Here is a 27,832-nt window from a genome sequence, read left to right on the forward strand (position 1 = left end):
CTGTCCTTAATTCACTATTCTATAAGATGTGCTCTCAAATTCCAGAATGTACAACTTCAAGGGGGCGTGGACCAGGGATACTTACAAGCCAAGCCTTCCAGCAATGAAACCTCCTAAAGTAGGCAGATCTGGTTTAGCTTTACCAAAGCCAGTTATAGGAAAACAGATGGAAAGACTACATCTCCCAGCAGGCGTAGGGTCAGGGAAAGGAAAGAGCAGGGCTGGAATACAAGCCACTCCCAATCAGGCTCAAATTGGTTTAGACCAGGTGAGAAGGGCTCTAAGGGTAGGCTACCCTAACACACCTGCAGGGAGGACTAATCAGCTTCCTGCAGTGAAAGAAAAGGGAGTAGTTTTCTCAAAGCAGCGGAGCCAGCTCCAGAAGCATTTGGAAAGCCAGCCTCAGAGTACACATCTGCTCCCAACCCAGCATGCCAGATCTAATCAGTAGGTTGCAAGCCACAGTTTGCAAGCCCAGAGAATCAGGAAGCCACAGTCTACCAGCCCAGGCAGAGGTTGGTGAGATATAAGCCACAGAGAATGGTGAGTCTGTGTTTGGATAAGACAATAAGACGGCTGATGAGGACCTTGCTTATAATATGGAAATAGAAGAAAAAGAGTTGCCCATTATAGAAGGAATGTACATAATCTAATCTTTTCCTGTTAAGGAGAGCTGGGATAAATTTGGACTGTACTAGATTAAGAGAAGGCTGAAATTTTTGTTTGAAGAAAACTTTACAGTTGGGACAAGTTTTTTTTTTCTCTTTTGAGATATAATTGGCTTGGAACTGACAATTGTTTGTGTTTTGAATGCTACAATGATATACCAGGTGATATAAACCTGAAGAAGCCTGTTTGAAAGTTTGTTTTGTTTTTGATCAATAAAGTATACCAGGAAATTGCACCTCTGTCATTGAACCTGTTTTTTTTATTATTCCAATACCACGCTACCAATATAACCTCACGTAACCGCTTGGCTGAGGTTTTGTGTGCACTGGGTAATAATAATAATAATAACTTTATTTTGTATACCGCCATACCCAGAGAATTCTAGGCGGTTCACAACAATTAAATTAAGATTACAAACGATGAAGTCATTGGAAATTAACATTTTAAAATGTACAGAACATTGAGAATTGACAGGAATATATGAGTGTACACTGGGAGATTAGTATTTTATTTTCAGTAATATACCGGTCATTGAGGTTAATAGGATTGGTGGGTACGATAAAAAGGGAAGGTGGAGGTTCGAGTGTATTGATGGGAGTTGAAGAGGTGCAAGGGGTGTGTTAAGGGTTCGGTCCGTGGAATAAGTGAGTTTTGAGTTTTTTTCTGAAGTCAAGGTAGGTGGTGGCGTCGAGTACAATTTGGGCTAGCCATGAGTTTAGTTTGGCTACCTGGAAGGAGAAGGTTTTGTTGAGGAACCTTTTGAGCTGACCTAATTTTAGGGAGGGGAAGGCGAACAGGTGAATTCTGCGAGAGTTCCTATTGTAGTGACTTAGCTTGAAGTGAGGGTTTAGGTAGCTTGGGGATAAGCCAAATACAGTTTTGTAGCAGAGGCATGCAAACTTGAGGCCACATGCTGATCCTATCTTGGCCGCTCCCGGTCACAATATATATATATATTAGAGTGGAAGGTGAGAGGGGAAGTGTGATTGCATTCCACTGCTGTCTATAGAGAATCTCTATTATAGGTAAGCAAATTCATATTCTTTGGAGGCAAGCAGGGCATATGCAGTCACACTTGTTGGTGAGTCCCTAGCTATCTGTAACTAAAAAAAAGGGTGGTGGTAATAGATTTTAAAAAAAATAATTCTTTATTGATTTTCCAAACTTCAGTAGGGCAATACACAAATATATCACATATAATTAGCAATATAAGCACATTTAACTTACCAATATACATAACCAACCATTTTCTCCCATCCACCCACCATGAATCTATATATATAAAATTGGATGTATGTATGTATGTGCCGCGATCACGCAAAAACGGCTTGACCGATTTGAACGAAACTTGGTATGCAGATCCCTCACTACCCGGGATGATATGTTCTGGGGGTCTCGCGGCCCACCTGCACACGTGTGCGGAGCTACAAACAGATAATCGGATTTCACCCATTCATGTCAATGGAAAAAATGTAAAGAGCTGCCAACGCAAAAACGGCTTGCCCGATTTGAACGAAACTTGGTATGCCGCTCCCTCACTACCTGGGGTGATATGTTCTGGGGGTATCGCGGCCAACCTGCACACCTGGGTGGAGCTACAAACAGAAAATCAGATTTCACCCATTCATGTCAATGGAAAAAATGTAAAAACTGCCTCTGCAAAACCGGCTTGCCCGATTTGAACGAAACTTGGTATGCAGATCCCTCACTACCTGGGGTGATATGTTCTGGGGGTCTCGCGGCCCAACTGCACATGTGGGCAGAGCTACAAACAGAACATCAGATTTCACCCATTCATGTCAATGGAAAAAATGTAAACAGCTGCCATTCTCACAGTAAATCTAAAACGGCTTGACCGATTTGAACAAAACTTGGTATGCAGATCCCTCACTAACTGGTGTGATATGTTCTGGGGGTCTCTTCACCCAAGAATTTATATGTTCTTGCTCCTGGAGGTGAAACTAAAAATGTTGTTTATAATCAAGTTTTGTGTTAGTTGTATTGTATTCATTTTGTCAAATATTTCACATTATAATTTGAATATTGTACTTTTTATAAAGCTGTAAAAAAATAATTTCATTCACCATTATAAAGTATCTTTATTTGAATCCATTTACAGTGTTATTGCTATAATTAAATACCCGTGCAACGCCGGGGCATCAGCTAGTATTTAATAAAACACAGAAGCATAGATTTCCCCAGTTACCTAAATTAGTCATATCCTTCCATCCTCTCCCCATCCCAAGTATAAATACTCAAAGATCCAATTATGACAAGAATATCCCCCCCCCCCACACACACCCTTCCCTGGATGTATACAAAAATAAACAAAAGCTGACTCAATCAAAGACCTATTATACTATAGTGAGGTAATATAAGATGTCAACGGGCCCTAAACCAATTTAAATGTATTACCATACCCCAAACTATCAGCGTTCATCCTTTCATATCTATAATTGGAGCAAAGATTTGCCCACCAGAAAGGAAAATTTAAACGATCATAGTTCTTCCAATTACGGGTAGTCATCTGCATGGCTATCCCGGACATGATAAAGAACAGATGGCATTTATATTGATCCATAGGGGGCTTAACATGTAATAAAGTTCCACAAATGACTGCATCAGGGTGGTGGTAATAGATTAAAGAACAAATAGAGTATTGATTGATGAAAGAATGTTGAAAATTCACAACGGGGTCATGTGTTGACCCAAGTCAGAAAGGTTAGTAAAGGCATGGACTGAAGGTTAAGATGCCCCGTAACAGCATCTAACTAAAGAAGCTGTTGCCTGGAAGGGGGGAATATGTACATTATGTGAAGAAGTAATTGTTCTGTTTAAGAGGACTAGAATTCCTCTGAACGCTAAAGCTATATGGAAAACAGCAGTGGAGTTTGTGTTTTCCCATTATCTGGATCTATATTATTAGGTCCGTTAGTGCTACTCTATGCACAGGTTTTTTTGTTTGTTTGTTTTTTTTTCATGTCCGTGGCACATTGTAGCCTAGTGATATAAAGGATTTATTTGCCATTTTTCAACCATGTTGTTTGTTGCTCCTCAGAAGGCTGTCTTGTGATGCAAGGAACAGCTGCAATGTTGACATCTTCCTCTCACAGCGTACTGAGTGTCTACGTCAACACAGATCCAATGCCTGCTAATAGCATACCTATGTACTTGAGAGTTATTTTGGCCAGCATTGCCATTTTAATACGTAGTTTTTGTTTGTTTGCTTTTTAATTCTTTATAAATTTTAACATTTGACATCCTTACAAGTCAAAAAAAAAATAATACAATGTAAACTGAAAATAACATTCCATCAACTTGTTCTTAGAGGATAACATCTTATCTTATTTTAGAGTATAATTAGCCCACAATATTATCTGAGACAGAGATGGAAATAAGCTGAATAATAATGTTAGGAAAACGAAAGAGGAGGACTGACTGCCCTAGAAAATTTACTCTGAGCTATCTTGATAACAGGAAGATTCATGTAGCAGATGAAGATTGTTCTCTATCAGAAATAAATTTAGATAACAGCTGAAGCTCAGAAAAAAACATACCTATTTTACTTATACACCAAAACGCACTTACAGGGGTATCTCAAAGCAAAAGTTGCCCCCAACTGTATGACCTGAGGCCTCAAAATGAGAGAAACTGTTTCCTTCACCTCTGAGTAGGACGAGACACATCAGGATACACTTTTATAGTATCGTGCTTCCCCAAAAATGAGACCTAGTGCCTTTTTTGGGGTAGGTCTTACTTTTTTCATGTACAATGATCATCTTTCCTTTCTTCTCCTCCACCACAATTCTTCCTATTTCCTTTCTCTCCCCCACATGTGCAGCATCTTTCCTCCCATCTCACCCATTCCCTTATGCAGTTCTTTCTATTCCTCCCTCCCACCCCTTATGCAGCAGAACCCTTGCAGCTTCTATACCTCCCTCCCTCCCATCCCTTGTGCAGCAGAACCATTGCAGCTTCTATTACTCCCTACCAGCCCCCCCCACCGTACCCTCCCCCCGATGACCCTTCTATCTTTCCCCTGCCAACCGCAAGACCGAAATACCTTGTAACAAATGGCAACGTCAGCAGCAATCTAGACAGGCTGCTACGTGGCCTTCTCTCGCCCGGGTGTTCTCTGCCTGTCTAGATTGTTGCCGTTTGTTAAAAGGTATTTCGGTCTCGCGGTTGGCGGGGGAGAGATGGAAGGAGCAGGGGGAAATGCTGCTGCCGGTGACTAAGGCTTATTTTGGGGGGTATGGCTTATATTAAGATCTACGATGAAAATCATGCTAGGGCTTATTTTCCAGGTAACACGGTACTTTCAGATGTTTCTCTCCAGGCAACAATTCCTTGACTTTATCCTCCATCTGAATAATATTAGTTTTCTTTAAAGTCTAGAACCTTCACTTTCGAATGAGCCCTATCTTAATATTAACCCACACCATGTGGTGATCACTGGATGCCACATGATCCCACACTATAACATCAGAAACACTTTCCTGTGTGGATTCCACTACCAACTGCTGTAACAGTTTTCCTTATAGAGAATCTAGGATCTCCCTACTTCTAAGATAAACATTTGGCATATTAAAATCACTATTAGGAGTACTTCCCCTTTTGCGTCTATATTTTGAAAGTTTTCTATTAAATCTCTGCCAATTCTGCTTGTGAAGGAAGCCTGTATATTACATCAATGTAAATACATTGATTGGTAAAGAGATGGCTGAAGGGAGATATGATTGAAGTCTACAAAATCCTGAGTGGAGTAGAACGGGTACAAATGGATCAGGTTTTTTGTTTGTTTTTTTCACTCTGTCAAAAATTACAAAAACTAGGGGATACTCGACGAAGTAATAGGGAAATACTTTTAAAAATAGGAGGAAATTTTTTTTCACTCAGAGAATAGTTAAGCTCTGGAACACATTGCCAGAGGTTGTGGTAAGAGCAGATTGCGTAGCTGGTTTTAAGAAGAGTATAGACAAATTTCTGGAGTGTAAAGTCCATAGTCTGTTATTTAGAAAAACATGGGGGAAGCCACTCCTTACCCTGGATCAGTAGCATGGAATGTTGCTACTCTTTGGGTTTTGGCTAGGTACTAGTGACCTGGATTGGCCACTGTGAGAACGGGCTACTAGGCTTGATGGACCTTTGGTCTGACTCAGTAAAGCTATTGTTATTGTAACCCAAGAAAAAAAAAGAAAGAAAAATATTTAGAGCTATTTAAGGGGAGATTAGCCTGTCACTGTAGCGTTAAGAATTCAGAGCTGCTTGTGTCACCTTTAGAATTCTGGACAGCACAGTTTTCTCTCCAGGAGAGTTCTTAACTGCCAAGTGAGTCAGTTGAGTTGGGAGGTTAGTCTGTTAGTGAAAGGAATTTTATGTTTTTGCTCTTGTGAAATTTATCTTTTAAATGGTAAATTGTCACTTTTTTGATTTAATTAGTTTTGAGAGGAATGATGTACCAAGGGGAGGCCACCCCGGGTGTACACCTCAAGGGGGTACACAGCTGGCCATCCTCCTATTCTGCCGCTGCTGCTTTCCGTAACCTACAGCAGCGGCAGTAAACTTTAAATCAGGGGTGTCCATGGCCCAGCTTGTGCTCCCTCCAGTCGGTGTTTATTTCTGGCCAGTTCTACCACTCAAAGCTGCAGCCGTCGGCTCCTTACACGATCCGTGGCTGCGTCGAAAGTGTTCCCTCTGACATCACGATGTCAGAGAGCAGGCTTCCATTGCAGTTGCGGATCGTGCAAGGTGTCGACGCCTGTGGCTTTGAATCGAAAACCGGCTGCAGCAAGGAACCGCCCAGAAACGCTGTTGCTGCACAGGATAGTGAATAGAAATGTTGCTGCTGCACAGGCAAGGTGTGGGGGGGGGGGGAGAGAAATGCAGCTGCTGCACAGGGAAGTGGTGGGGAGAAATCCTGCTGCTGCTGATTCACAGGGAAGGGGGGGGAGAAAGAAATGCTGCTGCTGTAGCACCCAATTGGGGAGAGAGATGGAAGGAGGGAGAAGGAAGACAAGGGAGAGGAATCAGAGATGCCAAATCCATGGGAAGGAGAAGAAGGAAAGGAGATACTAGACTGTGGAGGGGGAGGGAGAGATGCCAGGGCATTGGGGGGGGGAAGGAGACTGATGCAAGACCAGGGGAAAGGAAGGAATGAGGGAGGGAGAAAAAGGAAGAAGAGGAGATGACAGATAATGGAAGGGAGGGGGAATTGGAAGGAGAGGAGAGAGATGACAGGGCATGGAGGGAGGGAAAGGAAACTAAAGAGACAAATGCCAGACCAGAGGAAGGAGGAGTTGCCAGAACATGGAGGGAGAGAGATGCCAGGGCATGAGGGGAGGGAAGAGAAGGAGATAGAAATACCAGACCATGGTGTGGAGTGGGAAGGAAGGAAGGAAAAGAGAAAGAGAGAGAGAGAGATGCCAAAGCATAGGGGAGGGGATAGAGACAGAAAAATAGAGAGGGGTGAAGCTAAAATGAATCATTTTACAAAGGAGAGAAGGGACACAGGATATTTAAGGGACATAGAAAGAGGGACGATGCCAAATGGAAGGGGCAAAGAGAGTGTGGGCAGTGGATGGAAGGGGCAAAGAGAGTGTGGGCAGTGGATGGAAGGGGTAGAGAGATAGAGGGCAGAAGCTGGGTGAAAGGGGCAAAAGGGGGTGCAGATGTTGCATGGAAGGGAGAGAGGACAATGCTGTATAGAAAGAAGAGAGCAAAAAGAAGATGATTAAAGCAGAAATGACAAAAGGTAGAAAGGTTTTTTTGGGGTTTTTTGTTGCTTTACTTTCTTATTTCTCATTATTTGTTTTATTTCTATTAATTTGTAAAGTGGTGATTATTATGTATCAGGTTTTTTTCAAATTTACATCTACTGGCTTTATATTTTGCACAGTATTAGGGGACATGTGTCACTGTTTCTGTGGTGTGGTGTTGCATTATATGCAGAGTCTGGTTTCTTGGCGGTTCAGTTTAACTTTTGTCTACATATTTCTATTTTTAATTTGTGATTATTCCATATTGGGCGAGGGTGTATCTTTGTCCTGTGTGTATGAAAAGGACATGGTTTTCTGTTGGCATTGACTGTATAGGATCAATTGACTCTGCAGGATCTGGCTTGTTTAATTTTACAATGTATGTGTTGGTGTTCTAGTGCTCACTGCAGTATTTAAGATGCTGCCTTTTCCTAAGTACACTCTTGTGCGATATGTAGATTGTTCCTAAAAATCATTTTTCATATAGATGAGTGTGGTGTCAAAAAATGATGGGCCCTGGATGTCACATATGCTAGGTATGTCACTGTGTGAGAGTACTAGGATTAAGTTGGAAGGGTTTGACTGCAAAGAGGCAGTGGTGTATTTGGACTGTCTCTGGTGTTTTTGGTAACTTTGGAATACTTTTTGTAAAGAACATTTGGGGTTAATTGATTGATTGAGAGTGTCTGAATTAAACTATTGATTGGGTCTGCGTTGATTATTAGCCCAAAGTTGTGCAAGAGAGAAAAATTTTATTTGGCTGCAGTATAACAGCAGGTGTTTAAAATTACATAAAAGAAGTTAAAGGTTAAACTTGGTAGTGGCCACTTTAGACCTCGAGTGTTTCCTTTTTGATAAATCGGTCTGAGACTTTATACTAAACATTTTGTTGGACTAAGCTCCAAGTTTAATGTATATGATTCTCATTTGGTAACTCTTGGTTACATATGTCACAGCGGTAAAATTTAACTTTAGAAAAAACAGAGAATCTTGTTGGGTTTTAAAAATAAAATTGTTTGGGTGGACTATAGCTTAGGGATCTTGATTATCTGGTTGTTGGGGGTTTTTTTAACATGTGGAGGAGCATAATTTAAAAAAAGTCTAAGTCCCCTTTTGGCCTAAGGCCCTAAATGCTGAAAGTAGCAGCAAGGAAAATTTCCATTCTCAAAAAAAAAACGTCCAAAATGAGGGTGTTTTTTATTTTTATTTTTGTTGTTGTTTTTGGGTTTTTTTTGAGAATACGTTCAGCAGTTTAAATGCCCAGACCACCACTGTGTCTAAACTTACAACACATTATCAACCAAAACTAACCTAAGTCCCAAACCCCCAAAACAAGAGCTTTTAGGCGAAGGAGGGCCAGTCCTTCGCCTAAAAGCAGGATTCTGTAACCGGCGTCTGTCAAAAACAACACTGGTTACAGAATCCACCCCCCCCCCCCCCACACCATATACACACACAACGATCACGGCAGGAGAGATGGCTCATCTCTCCTGCCACAATCGCCCCCCCCTACCCCGAATTGCTACGACCCGCGGCAGGAGAGATGCCCAATCTCTCCTGCCGTGGTTCGTGGCAGTTTGGAGAGGGATGATCGCGGCAGGGGAGATGAGCCATCTCTCCTGCTACGATAATTGCGGTTGGGGGGTGGGTAGGTTGCTGTGGCCGCAGAGCTGATCACGGCAGCTGCGATCAGCTCAGCTGCCCCTTTTCGGAACTTACATCTGTTTGATTTAAGTCAAAACGTATAAGCTCCGACTGGGTAACCTGCTCAAGTTCTTGGTTATACTTGCTGTACGACTAAGTCTAGGTCTGCCCACCTCCCGCCCTTTTTCCTCCTCTAAAAACACCTCTTTTCGTTCTAGGCATTTAGAGGCAGGGGAAAGGCCTAAGCTGGGTTTAGGTAGGTCTGAAATCAGCTTTGAATATTGGGACTTGGACGATCTGGTTTTTTGATCGTTCAAGTACCAATTTAGGCCACTTTTGTGAATTTTTTTTTTAAATTATGAGCTCCATATAAAGAAGTCTTGCTGCACAAGATACTATCCTTAATAGATATCTTAGATTCTAGTTAGGGTTGTCCTTTATTGATTTATTTTAAAGTTAGAATAGTAGCTTGCAGCGTGATCTTCAATCAATTGTTAGCCACCGCATGCAAGAAGAAGAGGAGAATAAACAACTACTCACCTGATCACCAAGATCCGTGGAATGAAACCTTCTAAAAGGCCTGTAAAAAAAAAAAGAAAGAAAAGAAAATTATACAAAAAGAATCCGAATTTAGACACTTTTTTCCATCTTGAATGCAACAGAAAAACTAAAGAGAAACATATTGAGGAGAATACTTATCTGACAGTGCCAGATGTAAGAATTTTATTTTTGAAACTCAGAGGTGAAAAAATCTATTTCAAAAAGAAAAAGTTGAGAATTATAACTGTCAAGATACTGAGAAATTGTTGAGATATCAATACAATTTTATGCAAATAAACATTAATATACTATAAAAAAAATATAAAATCCTTAAGGGCTCCTTTTACAAAGTTGCGCTAAGCGTTTTAGCGCGCGCTAAATATTAGTGTATGCTAACCATGTGCTAAACGCTAATGGGTACATGTTAGTCTATGGTCGAATTAGCGGTTAGCATGTACATATATTTAGCGTGCTAAAACGTATAGCACACCTTAGTATAACAGGGGGAAGTGTTATTTTTCACCTGGTGAAATTTATTGGGTGAAATACTTTATTTTATGTTGCTTTCTTCTCCCTCCAGGAGAGAAGTTCCTACTCTGACACTCGGTATCCCTGACTACAAAAAGTACAAACAGTAGGAGTTCTCTCTTAGGAGGAGGAGGGTTACATTATGTTTTTATATTTTCCGTTCCCTCTTTCCAGACTGACCCACCGTGCCTCTTCCTTGCCTGGTAGATCCTGCAATCGTGTGGTTTTAATGATATTTAACATCTAACACTATACCCCCTCATTTTCTAACTACCCTATCTTTCCCGAATAGGTTATAGACCATTATAATTATATCTCAGTTATGGTTCTCCGTAACCATTTCTCCATGATCACGGAGAAATCCAACTCAGCTTCTTCCATCGCAGCCTCTAGATCCAGAACTTTATTTCCCATACTTCAATCATTAGTATATACTTCTTTCCAGATACTGACCCCTTTTTCCCATATGTTTAGAGGTATTTAATGATTCACTTACCTGGGGGCTTGATCACTGTGCCCCAATGATTCTAGTGTAAATCCCTCTTCAGTACATAAGAATAATCTTATTGGGTTAGACCAATGGCCCATCAAGCCCAGTAGCCCATTCTCATGGTCACTAGTACCTGGCCAAAACCCAAGGATTAGCCATATTCCATGCTACTAATACAGGGCAAGCAGTGGCTTTCCCCATGTCTTTCTCAATAACAGACTATGGACTTTTCCTCCAGGAACTTGTCCAAACCTTTCTTAAAATCAGCCACACTATCTACTCTTACCACATCCTCTGTCAACGTGTTCCAGAGCTTAACTATTCTCTGAGTGAAAAATAAAATTCCTTCTATTGGTTTTGAGAGTATTTCCCTGTAACTTCGAGTGTCCCCTAGTCTTTGTAATTTTTGATAGAGTGAAAAATTGATCCACTTGTACCCGTTCTACTCCACTTAGTATTTTGTAGACTTCAATCATATGTCCCCTCAACCGTCTCTTTTCCAAGGTGAAGAGCCATAATCGTTTTAGTCTTTCCTCATATGAGAGGAGTTCCATCCTCTTTAACATCTTGGTCGCTCTTCTTTGAACTTTTTCTAGCACCACTATATCTTTCTTGAGATAAGGAGACCAGAATTAAACGCAGTACTCCAAATGAAGTCGCACCATGGTGCGATAGAGGGGCATTATGAAATTCTTAGTCTTGTTAACCATCCCTTTTTAAAATAATTTCTAGCATCCTGTTAGCTTTTTTGGCCCCTGCTGCACATTGGGTGGAAGGTTTCATCATATTGTCTACGATGATACCCACATCCTTTTCTTGGGCGCTAACCCCCAAGGTAGACCCTAGCATCTGGTAACTGTGATTCAGGTTATTCTTCCCAATGTGCATCACTTTGCATTTGTCCACATTAAATTTCATCTGCCACTTGGACGCCCAGTCTTCCAATTTCCTAGGGTCTGCCTGCAATTTTTCACAATCCACATGCGTGTTAACAACTTTGAACAGTTTAGTGTCATCTGCAAATGTAATCACCTCACTCATCGTTCCAATTTACAGATCATTTATAAATAAGTTAAATAACACCAGTCCCAGTACAGACCCCTGCAGTACTCCACTGTTTACTCTCCTCCATTGAGAAAAATTATCATTTAACCCTACCCTTTGTTTTCTATCCGATAACCAATTCCTAATCCACAAATGAACTTTGCCACCTATCCCATGACTCTTTAATTTTCTCAGGAGCGTCTCGTGAGGAACTTTATCAAAAGCTTTAGGAAAATATAAATATTATATCAACCGACTCACCTTTATCCACATGTTTATTCACACCTTCAAAGAAGTCAAGCAAATTTGTGAGGCAAAATCTCCCTCGGCTAAACCCATGCTGACTCCGTCTCATTATATCATGTTTGTCTGTGTTTCACAATTTTTATTTTTTATAATCGTTTCTACCATTTTGCCTGGCACCGAAGTGAGGCTTACCAGTCTGTAATTTCCTGGATCTCCCCTGGAGCCTTTTTAAAAAATCGGCGTAGATTAGTCAGTTCTAATTGGATGTGGATAGGATCATGATCAGAGAAAGAAGTGGCAAGAATTTTAGAATTTGTGATTAAGGGTATCAGAGTACTTGAAATTAAAAAAAAAAAATCAATATGAGAATAGGTATTATGTGGGAGAGAAATAAAGAGTATAATCTAGCTTATTTGAGTGGAAAAATCTGCAAACATCAATTAAACAGAGTTCAAAAACTGTTATGAAGGAGATTTCTACTTTTTAAAAATTGATGGAGGACATTTGGATTTTCTATCAAGTATAGCGGATGAAGACCCTCCCAAGCTAACCCAGCTGGGGATAAAACTATTTAGTTATGCAGATGATTTTACGATTATCATCCCATTTACCAATTCTGTCTCCGAAACTATTCCCAAAGCTTCAGAAGCCATAAACATGATGGAACAATGGATGACAAACTTTAGGCTCAAACTTAATTCAGAAAAAATGACTTTTTTCATTGCTTCACCACATCCACTTGACATTAAATCACCCCTCTGTATCAATAACCTTAGTTACCCTATCCAGCCCTCCATAAAGATGCTAGGTGTAACTCTGGATCAATGCCTAACCATGAAATACCAAGTAGACTCCTTAATCAGAAAGGGATTTTTTACTCTCTGGAAACTCAGATCCCTTAAAGCTTATTTTGTTACATCGGTTTTTAGAATCCTAGTCCAATCCCTCGTGCTAAGCCTGCTTGACTACTGTAACATCGCCTATTTGGCAATTTCCCCCAAAAATATGCGACGCCTACAACTGTTGCAAAATGCGGCAGTTAGACTAATCTTTGGACTAAAGAAATTTGACCACGTGACACCCTACTACCGGCAGCTACATTGGCTGCTGATGGAGGCACGCGTAAAGTTCAAATTTGCCTGTTTCTGCTTTAAAGCATTACACGGACTTGCCCCTAAATACATTACTGACCTTTTCTCCTTCTCAGCCAACAGACACAAGAGAAGTTTACATTCCAACTTCGTTTCCCCCCCAGTGAGAGGTTGAAAACTGAAAAAACACCATGAATTCCTTCTCTCACACCAAGCAGCATCATGGGGTAAAGACCTAGAACAATTACTTTCGCCCTCTACTTATGAGGAATTTAGGAAACGTCTAAAAACACACCTGTTCCTAAAACATCTTGACAACTGATCCACTTATCTCTTTCCCCTCAATAGCGACCTACTGTCCTTTTGATCACTTTTCTCCTCAACAATGAATTTCCTGTCTTATTACTTCTCTTTCTTCTTCCCCTCTTGAAGTCAGTCAATTTGTACCTTTGCTTAATCTTTTGTAAACCGCATAGAACTTCACGGTATTGCGGTATATAAGCTGTTATTATTATTATTATTATAATTATGGGTAACTTAGAAAATTGCATTAAATGATTTGCTAGGTTTACAAAAAAAGGTACACAGTATACTATACTTATCACTTATCATACTAGACTCACACAGCACTATACATTAAACATGTGGAGGGGCATAATAGAAAGGAACATCTAAGTCCGTTTTCGTCTAAGTCGCAAGTTGTCCAAAGTAAAAAACAGTCTAGGACACATTTTCTAAAAATATGTCCAAAATTTGTTTTGCTTCGAAAATCGTCTAACTATACGCCCTGCTGATTTATCGTCCAAGTCGCTAAATCGTCCATCTTTATACCACATTTTCGTCCAACTTTACGTCCAAGTAAAAAAAAACCTAGAACAAGCCCTGTTGGACATAGGAGGGGTCTGCAAAGTGATGGACTGAACACCCAGACATGGCACATAAATAGTGGGTTACCTTATAGGGCACTGCTGTGAACTTCACAAAAGGGTGCCATGTCTTCTCATTATAGCTCCCTTATAGTTCATGGTGAGCCCCCCAAACCACCTCCAAAATCCCCTAGACCCATTTATCTACCACCCCAATAGCCTTATGGCTGCAGAAACCACTTATATGCCATTACAAAAGGGTTTTGTGGGTGTATAGGGGAGTGCACATGTTTCAGTATTAATACAGTAATTACAGGGGCTTATGGGCATAGGTCCTCCTCTCCATGAGTCCCTAACCCACCCTCAAGATGGCTTAAGCCGCCTTTGTGCTGGATGACTAGGCTTTCCTATGCCAGACTGCCAGGTGGCTGAATTTTAAAGGTGTGATTAATATTTTTATTGGGGGGGGGGGTCGGTGATCACTGGGGTAGTTTGTGGGAGTCTGTTTTATGTGTTTTCAGTGCTTATCTGGTGACTTTAGGAGGATTTTTGTGACTTAGACCATGTTTTAAATGGTCTAAGCCACAACGTCCAAGTTCTGTCGATTCTGGGCTGTATAACTTTCGGTTATACATACTGTACGACTAAGTCTAAGCCAGCCCACATCCCGCCCAAATCTCACCCTCAACACTCCTCCTGAAATGCACCATTTAGCTATTGTCGTTCAGCAGCACTATGAAGGCCTAGGTCGTTTAGAAATACGTCCAAAGCCCGGTTTGATTATGGGCACTTGGACGTCTTTCATTTATGATCGTCCAAGTGCCGACTTAGGCTGGTTTTTGGACGTTTTTCTCTTGATTATAAGCCCCATAAGGCTCCTCTTACTAAGGTGCGCTAAGGCTTTAACGCGCATGCTACATTGCCGTGTGCACTAGACCTTAATTGCAGCATTGAGTTGACATTAGTTCTAGAAGCGTAGCGCGCAGTAATTTCCTGTGTAAGCTAAAAACGCTAGCGTACCTTAGTAAAAGGAGCCCATAATATTTTAATACTACTTTTTAATTTGTATCACCATAATTATTTATGTAAACTGTTGTGAACTTCATGGAGGTATCAGTGGTATACAAATAAAGATTGTATTGTATAAGAAACAGTCCTTACTTGATAGAACTTACAATCTAATCAAAATACACAAATGGGCCAAATAGATAAAATCATTAGTGGAAAATTGGTTTTGTAAAGAATAGCAGTGACACATTTGTGTATTGATAGCTGGACAATCTGCTGCCAGTGTATATATACTTTTTGTGCTGTAGTAAATGAAAAAAGTTAGCATTCAAATGTGTTTCTTTTAAGTACATAATATCTGATTAAATTTTTGAAAAATAACGCCAAAATTCTTTGCTCCTTTTACTAAGCTGCGGTAGGGCTTTAACACGCAGAATAGCGCACGATACAATGCCGCACATGCTAAACGCTAAAGCAAGCATTGAGCATAGCGTGGGTTAGTGCGCACTAATCTGCGTACGCTAAAAAACACTAGCGCACCTTAGTAAAAGGAGCCCTCTGTCTTTGAAAATAATTGTTTAAATCTGAGTTAATATTCAAAAATCTAGTTGCCTTTATATCAAATAAGGAAAATTATTGATAAATCAATTATAGAATTCAGAATAATATCGACATGAAAACTATATTGTACATAATGAGTATAATTCTGCTCATGTACTGTACAACAGAATAAACAGATGTAAAACAAATGTTCTGTAACATTCTAAGTGCATTTGCGAGGTCAAACCTAACTGCCTGCAACACTAGACCCTTGAAATATAAAGAGATGCTGAAATTAAACAGACTATTAGCATAATACAGTTCCATGAATAAAGCTATAATTGTGTGCATTTAATTTTGTTAGATGTTGGCAATATTGTCAGAGAAATTAACATGACATTTACCGTAAAGATAGCTCCTGAAGAATGATAAGAGCAAAGCTCATCATGCCACAACAGATTAATTAATGAGAGCTGAAGAGAGATTTGCAGTATCTGCCAAAATATCAAGCATCCTCCTCTGTTGCAACTCGTTGAGACACAGGGATCATGGTCAGCTTCCATCATATTAAGAACTTGTTGCTACTACTACTGCAGGTTCAAGATCCTTTATCCGAAATTCCGAAAACTGAAATTTGACGCAAACCAGAACTGGTTAATTTCTCTGACATGACACACTTTGAAACCAATGCAGGTGCATATGTTTCTCCTGCTCTCTCTGCACAATTCAGACCAGAGGGCTGGAAAGTGGAGAGGTGATTAAATGTGCAGATGACACTAAAATGTTCAAAGTTGTTAAAACACATGCGAATTGTGAAAAATTGCAGGCGGACCTTAGGAAATTGGAAGGCTGGGCGTCCAAATGGCAGATGAAATATAATGTAGACAAATGCAAAGTGATGCGCATTGGAAAGAATAACCTAGATCATAGTTGCCGGATGCTAGGGTCCACCTTGGGGGTTAGTGACCAAGAAAAGGATCTGGGTGTCATCGTAGACAATGGGCTCCTTTTACGAAGGTGCGCCACGTGTTTTAGCGCATGTACCGGATTAGCACGCTAGCCAAAAATCTAGCGCCTGCTCAAAAGGAGGCGGTAGCAGGTAGCGCACGTGTCAATTTAGTGTGTGCTATTCCATGCGTTAAGGCACTAACGCTCGTTTCTAAAAGGAGCCCTATATGATTAAACATTCCACCCAATGTGTGGCGGCGGCCATTAAAGCAAACAGGATGCTAGGAATTATTTTAAAAAAGGATGGTTAACAAGACTAAGAATGTTATAATGCCCCTGTATCGCTCCATGGTGTGACCTCATTTGGAGTATTGCGTTCAATTCTGGTCTCCTTATCTCAAGAAAGATATAGGGGCGCTACAAAAGATTCAAAGAAGGGCGACCAAGATGGTAAAGGGGGATGGAACTCCTCTCGTATGAGGAAAGACTAAAATGGTTAGGGCTCTTCAGCTTGGAAAAGAGATGACTGAGGGGAGATATGATTGAAGTCTACAAAATCCTGAGTGGAGTAGAACGGGTTCAAGTGGATCGATTTTTCACTTCGTTAAAAACTACAAAGACTAGGGGACACTTGATGAAGTTACAGGAAAATACCTTTAAAACCAATAGGAGGAAATATTTTCTCACTCAGAACAATTAAGCTCTGGAAAGCATTGCCAGAGGATGTGGTAAGAGCAGATTGCGTAGCTGGTTTTAAGAAAGGTTTGGACAAGTTCCTGGAGGAAAAGTCCATAGTCTGTTATTGAGAGAGACATGGGGGAAGCCACTGCTTGCCCTGTATCAGTAGCATTGAATATTGCTACTCCTTGGGTTTTGGCCAGGTACTAGTGACCTGGATTGGCCACCATGATAACGAGCTACTGGGCTTGATGGACCATTGGTCTGACCCAGTAAGGTTATTCTTATGTTCTTATGCAGATTCTAGGCTGACAATGAGAAGCAGAAAATGAAATCTACTTTTCAGTCCTTATGATTAAACTCCAAGATCCAAATAGGCTTTGCTGGGATCTCCTGGAAAAATTGGATGCAGGCATTGGATGATGTTATTTCTAATGGAAAACTGCTTGAGTTTTCACGACTTCAACAATCATTTGGCATTTTAAAATCTCAATAGTATAGGCGGTTGCAGTTGAAACAGAATATTCAGAGTGGGTTACCGGAATGAAAAAACTTATTATAGCTTACAGATCCTTTGCTACCAGACAGATTTAGTAGGATATCAGACTGCCCAGTGGTACAAATTAATTTCTTAATTTTTGAATAAGAAACCAAAAAAATAGTCTTAGAGACATTTGGAACACTGAGATAAAACAGTATATTTCTGCATCTCGATGGCCACGAATTTGGACTTGGAGGTTAAAATGTACAGCGTCAGAATCTATGAGACAAACTTGGTTATTTTTATTACATAGGATTTTTTGGACCCCAGTTCATTTACAAAACTTAAGACAGTTCCAAGTCTAGTAGGGACTTTGGATCATCTGTTATATTATTGTCCTTTGATACTTAATTTCTGGAAGTCAATTTGGGGACAAATTAATCTTATTCTTGATTCAGCAATTCCCTTAACCTATGAAGCCATAATTTGTGGTACACTTTTACATGTCAAGCCTTCTTTGGATAAATGTAAGTCGTCTTTTTTTGATCATGACGGGAATAGCTATTCAAATGGTTACACATAATTGGAAGAGCTATGACAAACTGAATTACACGTTTTGGTGGACAAATGTTTGTACCACGTATAAATATGAGAGAATGAATGCGGAGTGTTTGGGGTTTAGTAGTACATTTAATAGAGTGTGGAGCCCATTGCCTGTATTTGTTACATCGTAATAATTGTCATGTATTAATTAATTTTTTTTGTTGTTGGTTTTCCTTACACATCGAGGGGAGGGTGGGGGGAGTAAAATGTATTTTGATTATTAAAATTACTTAATTATAATTTTGTAAACACATAATTGTCTTGTATTAATAATTGGGAGGAGGGGAGAAAATGATTGTTTTATATATAAATTGTGTATTTAATAGTGTGTTTTATGAAATATTTATGTTCAAGTAATTGTATTGCACTGTCAAAGTTTAAAAATCAATAAAGATTTATATAAAAGAAAAGGCTGGAAAGTGGCCAACATTGTCATTCTGAAAACTGAAAAATTCCAAAAATTGAAATATGCCTGGTCCCAAGGATTTCAGATGAAGGATCTTGTATGTGTACTATTTTACTATTACTACTACTTATCATTTATATAGCTCTTCTAGTGCTGTATATCAAGCATGGAATAGACAGTCCCTGTTTGGAAGAGCTTATGACAGACAAACTGAACTAAAAGGTACATCTATACACAGTGATCAGATGGGGAATTACAGAGGGAACACAAGACAGATGGGTGCTAGCAGATGGCTTGGAATTAGGAATTGAGAGCAGTTTCAAAGAAGTGGGCTTTGAGCATGGATTTGAATACTGCCAGAGACAGAGCTTGACATTAGAGAATGGCATGGGGACAAATTTTTCCCCATGATATCTCCGCAGCCCCATTCCTGTAAGCTCTGCCTTAACTGTACAAGCCTTGAACACTTATGTTTTTAAAGCGTTTGAGGCTTGTAAAGATTAGGGCAGAGCTTGCAGGAATGGGGCAGGGACAGGAAAAGAACTCTCCAGGACAGACGGGAAAATGAGTTCTCGCGGGGATGGGGAAAAATGTGTCCCTGGGTTGTTCCCTACTTGACTTACTGAGTCAGGTAGTTTGATCCAGGCATACAGTGCAGCAAAGAAGAGGGGATGGACTCTGGAGTTGGCCGTAGAGGAGAATGGTACGGCAGTTAGGGAGGCCAAACTTCGAAGGGAAGAAACTCTAGCGAAGAACATCAAGAAAGGGGACAAATCATTCTTCAGGTATATTAGTGACAGGAAAAAGAACGCAAACGGGATAGTACGCCTTAGAACGCCAGACGGGAATTATGTGGAAACAGATTCTGAAAAAGCCAAACTACTGAATGATTACTTCTGCTCGGTCTTTACCTGCGAGGCACCAGGACACGGGCCACAGCTGGAAGCAATGCAAAGCAAGGAAGACCCATTTCAGAATTTTGAGTTCACACCAGCTGATGTTTACAGAGAACTGTCAGGACTCAAGGTGAACAAAGCCATGGGACCGGACAAGTTGCATCCAAGAGTGCTCAGGGAACTAGGCGATGTTCTGGCAAAACCGTTAGCCATGCTCTTCAATCTCTCCCTAAGTACAGGGAGAGTACCCCTGGACTGGAAAACAGCAAACGTCGTTCCTCTGCACAAAAAGGGTTGCAGAGCAGAGGCAGCGAACTACAGACCTGTGAGTCTCACATCAATAGTGTGTAAACTCATGGAAACTCTACTCAAAGGTAAATTAGACTCGATATTGGATGAAGGGAATCTAAGGGATCCCTGTCAACATGGATTCACAAGAGGCAGGTCATGCCAATCTAATCTTATAAGCTTCTTTGATTGGGTGACAGGAAAACTAGACTCAGGAGAGGCTCTGGACATAGTATACTTGGATTTCAGTAAAGCTTTCGACAGTGTCCCACACCGTAGACTATTAAACAAGATGAAATCAATGGGGTTGGGTGAGAAACTAACTGCATGGGTCAATGATTGGCTGAGTGGAAGACTTCAGAGGGTGGTGGTCAACGGCACCCTCTCTGAGACTTCGGAGGTGACTAGCGGAGTGCCGCAGGGCTCAGTCCTGGGACCATCCCTTTTTAACATATTCATAAGAGACCTAACCCGGGGGCTTCAGGGTAAAGTATCACTGTTTGCCGATGATGCCAAACTGTGTAACATAGTAAGTGAAAGCAACCTCAAGGACAGTATGACGCAGGATCTGATCACGCTGGAAAACTGGTCCTCGACATGGCAGCTGGGCTTCAACGCTAATAAATGTAAGGTCATGCATCTCGGCAGCGGAAATCCATGCAGAACATACTCCTTGAATGGAGAAACGCTAGCTAGGACGTCAGAGGAACGGGACTTGGGGGTAATCATCAGTGCAGACATGAAAGCTGCTAAACAAGTAGAGAAGGCCTCATCTAAGGCAAGGCAAATGATGGGATGTATCAATCGAAGCTTTGTCAGCCGCAAACCTGAAGTCATAATGCCACTCTACAGAACCATGGTGAGACCTCATCTAGAATACTGTGTGCAATTCTGGAGGCCACATTACCGGAAAGACGTGCTTCGAGCTGAATTGGTCCAGCGGATGGCCACCAGGATGGTCGCCGGACTCAAGGGTCTCTCATACGAAGAAAGACTGGGCAAACTGCAGCTCTATACCCTGGAGGAGCGCAGAGAACGGGGCGACATGATTGAGACATTTAAGTACGTCACTGGTCGCATCGAGATGGAAAACGATATATTCTTTCCCAAGGGACCCTCGGTCACAAGGGGGCACCCCCTCAAACTCAGAGGGGGGAAATTTAGTGGTGACACAAGGAAGTATTTCTTCACGGAAAGGGTGGTAGATCACTGGAACAAACTTCCGGTGCAGGTGATCAAGGCCACCAGCGTGCTTGATTTTAAGAATAAATGGGACATACACGTGGGATCCCTACGAGGGTCAAGTTAAGGAACTGGGTCACTAGCACTCAATGGGGTGGGTCAATAGAGTGGGCAGACTTGATGGGCTGTGGCCCTTTTCTGCCGTCATCTTTCTATGTTTCTATGAAAGACTTACCTGATGATCAGAGTTCCCAGGGTCAAGTTTCTGGAAAGTGGAATGAAGGACCTGAGTCAACATCTGATCAATTTCTTTGACTGGGTGACCAGAGAATTGGATAGAGGATGTGTGCTAGATGTGGTATGTTTAGATTTTAGCAAAGCCTTTGACAAGTGTTCCACACAGACGTCTAATAAATAAACTGAGTGCCCTCGGGATGGATCCCAAAGTGACGGGCTGGGTCAAGAACTAATTGAGTGGAAGGTGACAGAGGGTAGTGATCAGTGGAGATTGCTCTGAGGAAAGGGATGTTACCAGTGGTGTGCCTCAAGGTTCTGGTCTTGGGCCTGTTCTTTTTTAACATTTTTCTAGGTGATATTGCTGAACAGTTGTCAGGTAACATTTGCCTCTTTGCGGATGATACCAAAAAGTGCAATAGAGTAGACATGCCAGATGGTGTGAATAACATGAAGAAAGACTTAGTGAAGCTTGAAGAATGGTCTGAAATTTGGCAGCTAAAATTTAATGCTAAGAAATGCAAGGTCATGCATTTGGGCTGCAGAAACCCAAGGGAATGGTACAGATTGTACAGTTTAGGAGGAGAATAACTTATGTGCACAACAGAAGAGCGGGACTTGGGTGTGATTGTATGTGATGATCTTAAGGTGGCCAAACAGGTTGAAAAGGTGATGACGAAAGCTAGAAGGATGCTAGGTTGCATAGGGAAAGGTATGGCCAACAGGAAAAAAGGAGGTATTGATGCTTCTGTATAAGACTTTGGTGAGACCTTATTTAGAATATTGTGTGCAATTCCGGAGGCTGCACCATCAAAAAGATATAAAAAGGATGGAGTTGGTCCAGAGGAAGGCTACTAAAATAGTATGTGGCCTTCACCATAAGACGTATGGGGGACAGACTTAAAGATCTCAATCTGTATGCTTTTGAGGAAAGGTGGGAGAGGGGAGATATAGAGACGTTTAAATACCTACGTAATGTAAATGCGGATGAGTCAAGTCTCTTTCTTTTATTTGAAAGAAAACTCTGCAATGAGAGGGCATAGGATGAAGTTAAGTGGTGATAGGCTCAGGAATAATCTAAGGAAATACTTTTTTTACAGAAAAGGTGGTAGATGCATGGAACAGTCTCCAGGAAGAGGTGGTAGAGACAGACTGTGTCTGAATTCAAGAAAACGTGGGATAGGCACATGGGAGAGGAAGAGATAATGGTTACTGTGGATGGGCAGACTAGAAGGGCCATTTGGCCTTTATCTGCCATCAGGAGTCTATCTCCATCTCACTCTTTTGAATATGGACCTGTCTATAATGGCATCATTTACTATCTGTATTATTTATTCTGTATTTTTATTCAGATCATGTCAAAATGTTCTCTTTTTTTGCTGAATGGCTCCATAGCTTTAACAATAGTTGCTATTTTGGATTTTCCACTATTTACCTCCGGATAGCTAAAGAAATAGGAGTATGTGATAACTATTCATTGGACTATTTATGTATTTAAAAAAAAAGGCTATTAACAACAGCAGGGTTCAAAGAAGCATATACTTTTAGTTTTCATTAAACAAAGCCCAAGATGGCAAATCTTTTTTTTTTTCAATTGCATTTGCCATGGTTAACATACTGTATGTACGGTAGCAATTTTTTAAAATTTAACTGTTGCAACCTTGTTGTTTAATGTAAAGAGTGAAATTAATTTTGGGGCCTTTTACTAAGCTGCAGTAAGTAGTAATACTTGCATACCGCAGGTTTAAAACCACTACTGCATGGCACGCTTAGGCGTCTTCATGGTAGTTTTGTGTTCGGTGCATGCTACCCATAAGCTAAAAAATATTTTCTGTTTTTTAGTGTTGGGGTTGGGTCCTGGGGCAAATAGCAGACATTCCTGCGCTAATCTGTTAGCGCAGCTACATCATTATGTGCTAACCAATTAGCATGTGGTTAGCGTGGAAACCGTTACCACCTAGTAAATAGGTGACAGTAAAGGCTCATAGACTAATGGCATTTGCTAATGGGGAAATTAGCACATTTTACAGTCATGCTAAAAGTGGCCTCAGAACGTGCTAGTGATAGTGATGGCCACTTTTTAGCATAGCTTAGTAAAAGGGCCCTTTAGTTTTATCATGTGAAAGGAGATTTCAACATTAGTTAAAAATACAACTCTTTATTTTCAGATGATAAGAAATTATATTTATTTACTCTCGGCTAGCGGCACATAGTGATGCCAAAGCCCAGAAGTGGGCATGGCTGATGCAATTCTGACAGGACCCCAGGCCTGTGAAATCCTGGTGCCTAGGGTCCCATCGAACCAGGATTCTGGAAGTGGCACCTGTCAATGATTGACGCGCAGTTGGCGCCCATTTTGTAGACGCCTGCTGTGGCGGGTGCCGCTTAAGGAATCGGCTCCTTTGTGTCATTAATCTTTTCTTCCGACCAGAAGGCACACTTATTATTGTCTAAGTCATATCAAACTGGTTTGATTTTTGTTTGAGCCCGCGTACCATTCATTTTTTGCAATGACATGAATTATTTAGAAGCATTGATACTGAGATAAGAGGAAAACAGAGACAAGAATATTAGTTTTATCAAAGATTTTCTATGCAAATGTCTTAATGACTGAGTAAAAAAATAATACAGCATTCAAGAAATGAAAAGAGTTCTAGAAGAAAGCAAGGGGGAAAATGTAGAATAATGAATAATTGGTGTAGTATCACAGTGCTACAGAGAAGCGTATCTATTTATTTAAAGAAACTCTGACATTCTTAAGAACTGTTGATTACAATCAAGTGTTCTTTTACAGAGCCAGCTCAATGGCATAATGGCAGAGCTGTAAACTATTCTGAAAATCTGCATTATATCCACAAGCCCAGCTTCTGCTCCTTGTACTGGCTGCTGCTATGGATGCTACAAAGGTAATGCTTACAGTTATTATAAAATGGTGGTAGATACAGAAAGTGAATATACAGGGCCTTTACTGGAGACTGTTGCAATGCTGACTGAGCTAGAACAAGAGACACTGAAATAATTGTTAACTAGGAATAGAAACATGATGGCAGATAAAAGCCAAATAGCCCATCCAGTCTGCCCATCTGCAGTAACCATGATCTCTTCCTCTCTCTGAGATCCCACATGACTACCCCAGGCTTTCTTGAAATCAGACACAGTCTCTGTCTTCACCACCTCCACTGGGAGACTGTTCCACGCATCTACCACCTTTTCTGTAAAAAAAGGATTTCCTTTGATTTACTCCTAAAACTATCAGCTCTTAACTTCATCCTATGCCCTCTCATTACGGAGCTTCCTTTCAAATAACAGACTCGCCTCATGCGCATTTACATCATGTAGGTATTTAAACATTTCTATCATATCTCCCCTCTCCTGCCTTTCCTCCAAAGTATACAGATTGAGATCTGTAAGTCTGTCCCCATTCGCCTTATGACGAAGACCATGCACCAGGTGGGTTTGTTTTAAAAAAAATATATTTTTGTTTGCATTCATCTTAAATTTGTGCCTTCTGTGTGCACTAATATATTTTATACACACAAATTTTACACCTGTTAATGCATATGTATATCAGTAATGTTATATTATACCTGCCTTAATAATGACTTGCAGTGGGTTAATACATTATTATATTATATATATAGTTTACTGACCACCTAATATTTTATCTAAAGTTTAGTGATGTCACTACCACATCTCTATTCACGTTTCTGTTTGTTTCTATAAAGGCAGACTTGGGAAAAATCCACTGTCTGTTCCTAGGATAAACAGTATAAAATCTGTTTTACTGTTTTGGGATCTTGCCAGGTAGTTGTGACCTGGGTTGACTACTGTTGGAAACAGGATACTGGGCTTGATGGACTTCCGGTCTGTCCCAGTATGGTCATTCTTATGTTCTTATATGAGTTAAGTATAGGACAATCAAGCCATTGTGGCATCACTGATGAGTTTGGCTCTTAGGCATTGGTAAAATGAGGCATTATGACATCAGTCTCTGTAATGTTGCTACTCTTTGGGATTCTAGCTAGGTGCTTGGGACCTGGGTTGGCCACTGTTGGAAATAGGATACTGGGCTTGATGGACTTTCGGTCTGTCCCAGTATGGCAACTTTTATGTTCTCATGTATCATTTCCTTGCTGTTTTAAAAAAGTTTCCATTAATTTATTTACCATAGAAGTCTGTCTTACTGGCTTATAGTTTCCTACTTTTCCTTTCTTCCACTTTTGTGGAAAGGGACCACATCCGCTTTTCTCCGGTGCCATTCCCAATTCTAGAGATACATTGAAAAGGTCAGCCAGCATAGCTGCCAAGCCTTCCCTAATTTCCTGCAGTGTCCTGAGATATATGCCATTTGGCCCCATCACTTTGTCCACCTTTAGTTTAGCTAGCTCCTCACGAACATAGTCTTCTGAAAATAACTCATGTTTTACCACATCTCTCTCTATAATATAATAATGTATTAACCCACCACAGATGACCTGTAGCATTATATTATACCAAATCTAGTCTTCTTTTACAAAGGGGAGGAAAAGCCTCAGATTTGGAACACTCACCTTGATCAGTAAAGCACTGGGTAAAGTAAGTCAGCTCCAGCTATAATCATCAGCATGAAAACCTCCACCTCCAAATTTTTAAATTATTATTATTGTTTAGTCTTCTCGTATTCAAAATATTATTAATTACCAGCTTTACTGTTCATTAGCCTAAACATTCTTCAACCAGCTTTCTCATTGGATAATATCACTCAGATTCATGTCACCAGTGAATAAAGAAGTAAAATTCATAAAGTTCAAAAGAGGAGAAAACTTATCTCTATGAAGTTGAGTTAAATCATTTTTTCCACTCTTAATCTTGGTCTTCAAATGTTTCCATTTTCCACTCTCCATTCATAGAACAAATACAACATTATGACCTCTTCTGCCATTGCTTTCAAATCATTATTTACTGTTGCTTTAGTTAAGTAAATCTGAGGCTTTTCTTCTCCTTTGTAAAAGAAGACTAGTCCACCTTTTTATAAAAGTACAGAAGAAATTTTTAGTGCCTGCTGGTGCGCAGAATGTACTGCAATGCTCCCATGGTCATAGAGTTCCTATGAGCGTTGGAACAGCGCAGAACATTTAATCTGCCAGATGACACTAAAAACCTCTTCTGCCCTTTTGTAAAAGGGGGAAGATTTGGTATAATATAACATTACTAGTCATATGTGGTGGATTAATACATTATTATATTATATATACAGTTTACTGACCACCTTATATTTTATCTATAGTTTAGTGATGTTACTATCACATCTCTATTCATTTTTCTATTTGTCTTCTGTGGTCCTGTTCGAGACTCTTCAGTTGTGAATATTGTTAGGTGCCATTGACTTATGTTCGAGTCTTAGCGACTTGATGAATTATGGATCTAAAAAGAAATCAGTTTTGTGCCAGTCCCCTTAGATGTCCAGTCATCTGATTGCAGGTTGCCCTCTTCGCCTGGTTCCTTCGATCTTCCCAAACATGATGTCCTTCTTCAGTGATCTCTCTCTTCTGATGGTGTGACAAAAATAAGAGAGTCGTAACTTCATCATTTGGGCTTCGAGTGACATAGCTGGTTTGATCTCTTCCAGAATCGATTTGTTATTTCTTCTGGCAGTCTAAGACACAACTAAAATCCTTCTCCACCACCAAAGCTCAAAGGAGTCAATCTTCTTTCTGTCTTGTTTCTGTAGCCTTCAGCTTTCGCATCTGTAACTGAGGAAATGAGTGCGTCACCAAGTCTGCTCTTCATCTGGAGTGTTATTTCCTTGCCTTCGAATGCTTTGTCAAGAGCCTTCACTGAAGAGCAACCAAGTGCTATTCTGTGAATACAGAACAGAAATATTTGTTAAGCAAGTCAGCCTTTTATTTATAAGAACATAAGAAATGCCTTCACCGGATCAGTCTGGCGACCCACACACGAGGAGGCTACGTAGGTGTTCCTTGATGAAGACCTTGTTTACTTGTATCCCTCAATGTGATTTGCAAGAAGGTGTGCATCCAACTTGCCCTTGAATCCTAGAATGGTGGTCTCCGTCACAACCTCTCCTTAACCTATGAGTCTCACAAGGCCACACGTACTTCTTCCTATCACTACTATATCTAAAAAAGTGTTTTGTCCCCCCCCCTCCATTTTACCATGTTAACTATTTTTCTTCCATTTGCATCTTTGCTTTCCTTATTGCTCTTATAGTTTATCTTAACTTTTCTAGATGTTTTTGCCTTTCCTCCTTTTTCTGCAATCTTTTGTGGTTTATGAAGGTTAACCTCTTTTTCCTTATCTTTTCAGCTACTAGTTTTGAGAACCAAAGGAGCTACCTTTTCCTCTTACTATCTATCTATCTCTGGGGTCCTTTTACTAAGGCGCTCTAACCGATTTAGCATGCACTAATCAATTTAGCACGCACTAATTGATTTAGCACACGCTAAATGCTAAGGTGCTTTAGCATTTAATGCACACTAATCTATAGCGCTTGCTAAATCAGTTAGCACGCCTTAATAAACAGACCCCGATTTCCTCCCCCCCCCCCCCCAGTTTGCAAGATGGAAATCACAGATGGAGTTTCTTTGGTGTTTCTTCCTGCTGCACAGATAACATTATTCAGATAGTATTAAATATGGTTTTTTTTCTTTAATAAACATCTTACAAATACCTACTTTTATTATAAATATGAT

General features: G+C 40.5%; 1 long non-coding RNA gene across 1 annotated transcript; it reads left to right on the forward strand.

Annotated features, from left to right (window-relative positions):
• The first annotated feature begins 328 nt into the window (after positions 1-328).
• On the forward strand, positions 329-27,814 carry LOC117356026. Its single transcript, XR_004538516.1, has 3 exons — positions 329-543; positions 23,935-24,046; positions 26,601-27,814. It is a non-coding gene; the product is annotated as an uncharacterized LOC117356026 (long non-coding RNA).
• The last annotated feature ends 18 nt before the right edge of the window (positions 27,815-27,832 follow it).

Source organism: Geotrypetes seraphini, chromosome 2, assembly GCF_902459505.1.
Source record: "Geotrypetes seraphini chromosome 2, aGeoSer1.1, whole genome shotgun sequence".
Classification (NCBI taxonomy): Eukaryota; Metazoa; Chordata; class Amphibia; order Gymnophiona; family Dermophiidae; genus Geotrypetes; species Geotrypetes seraphini.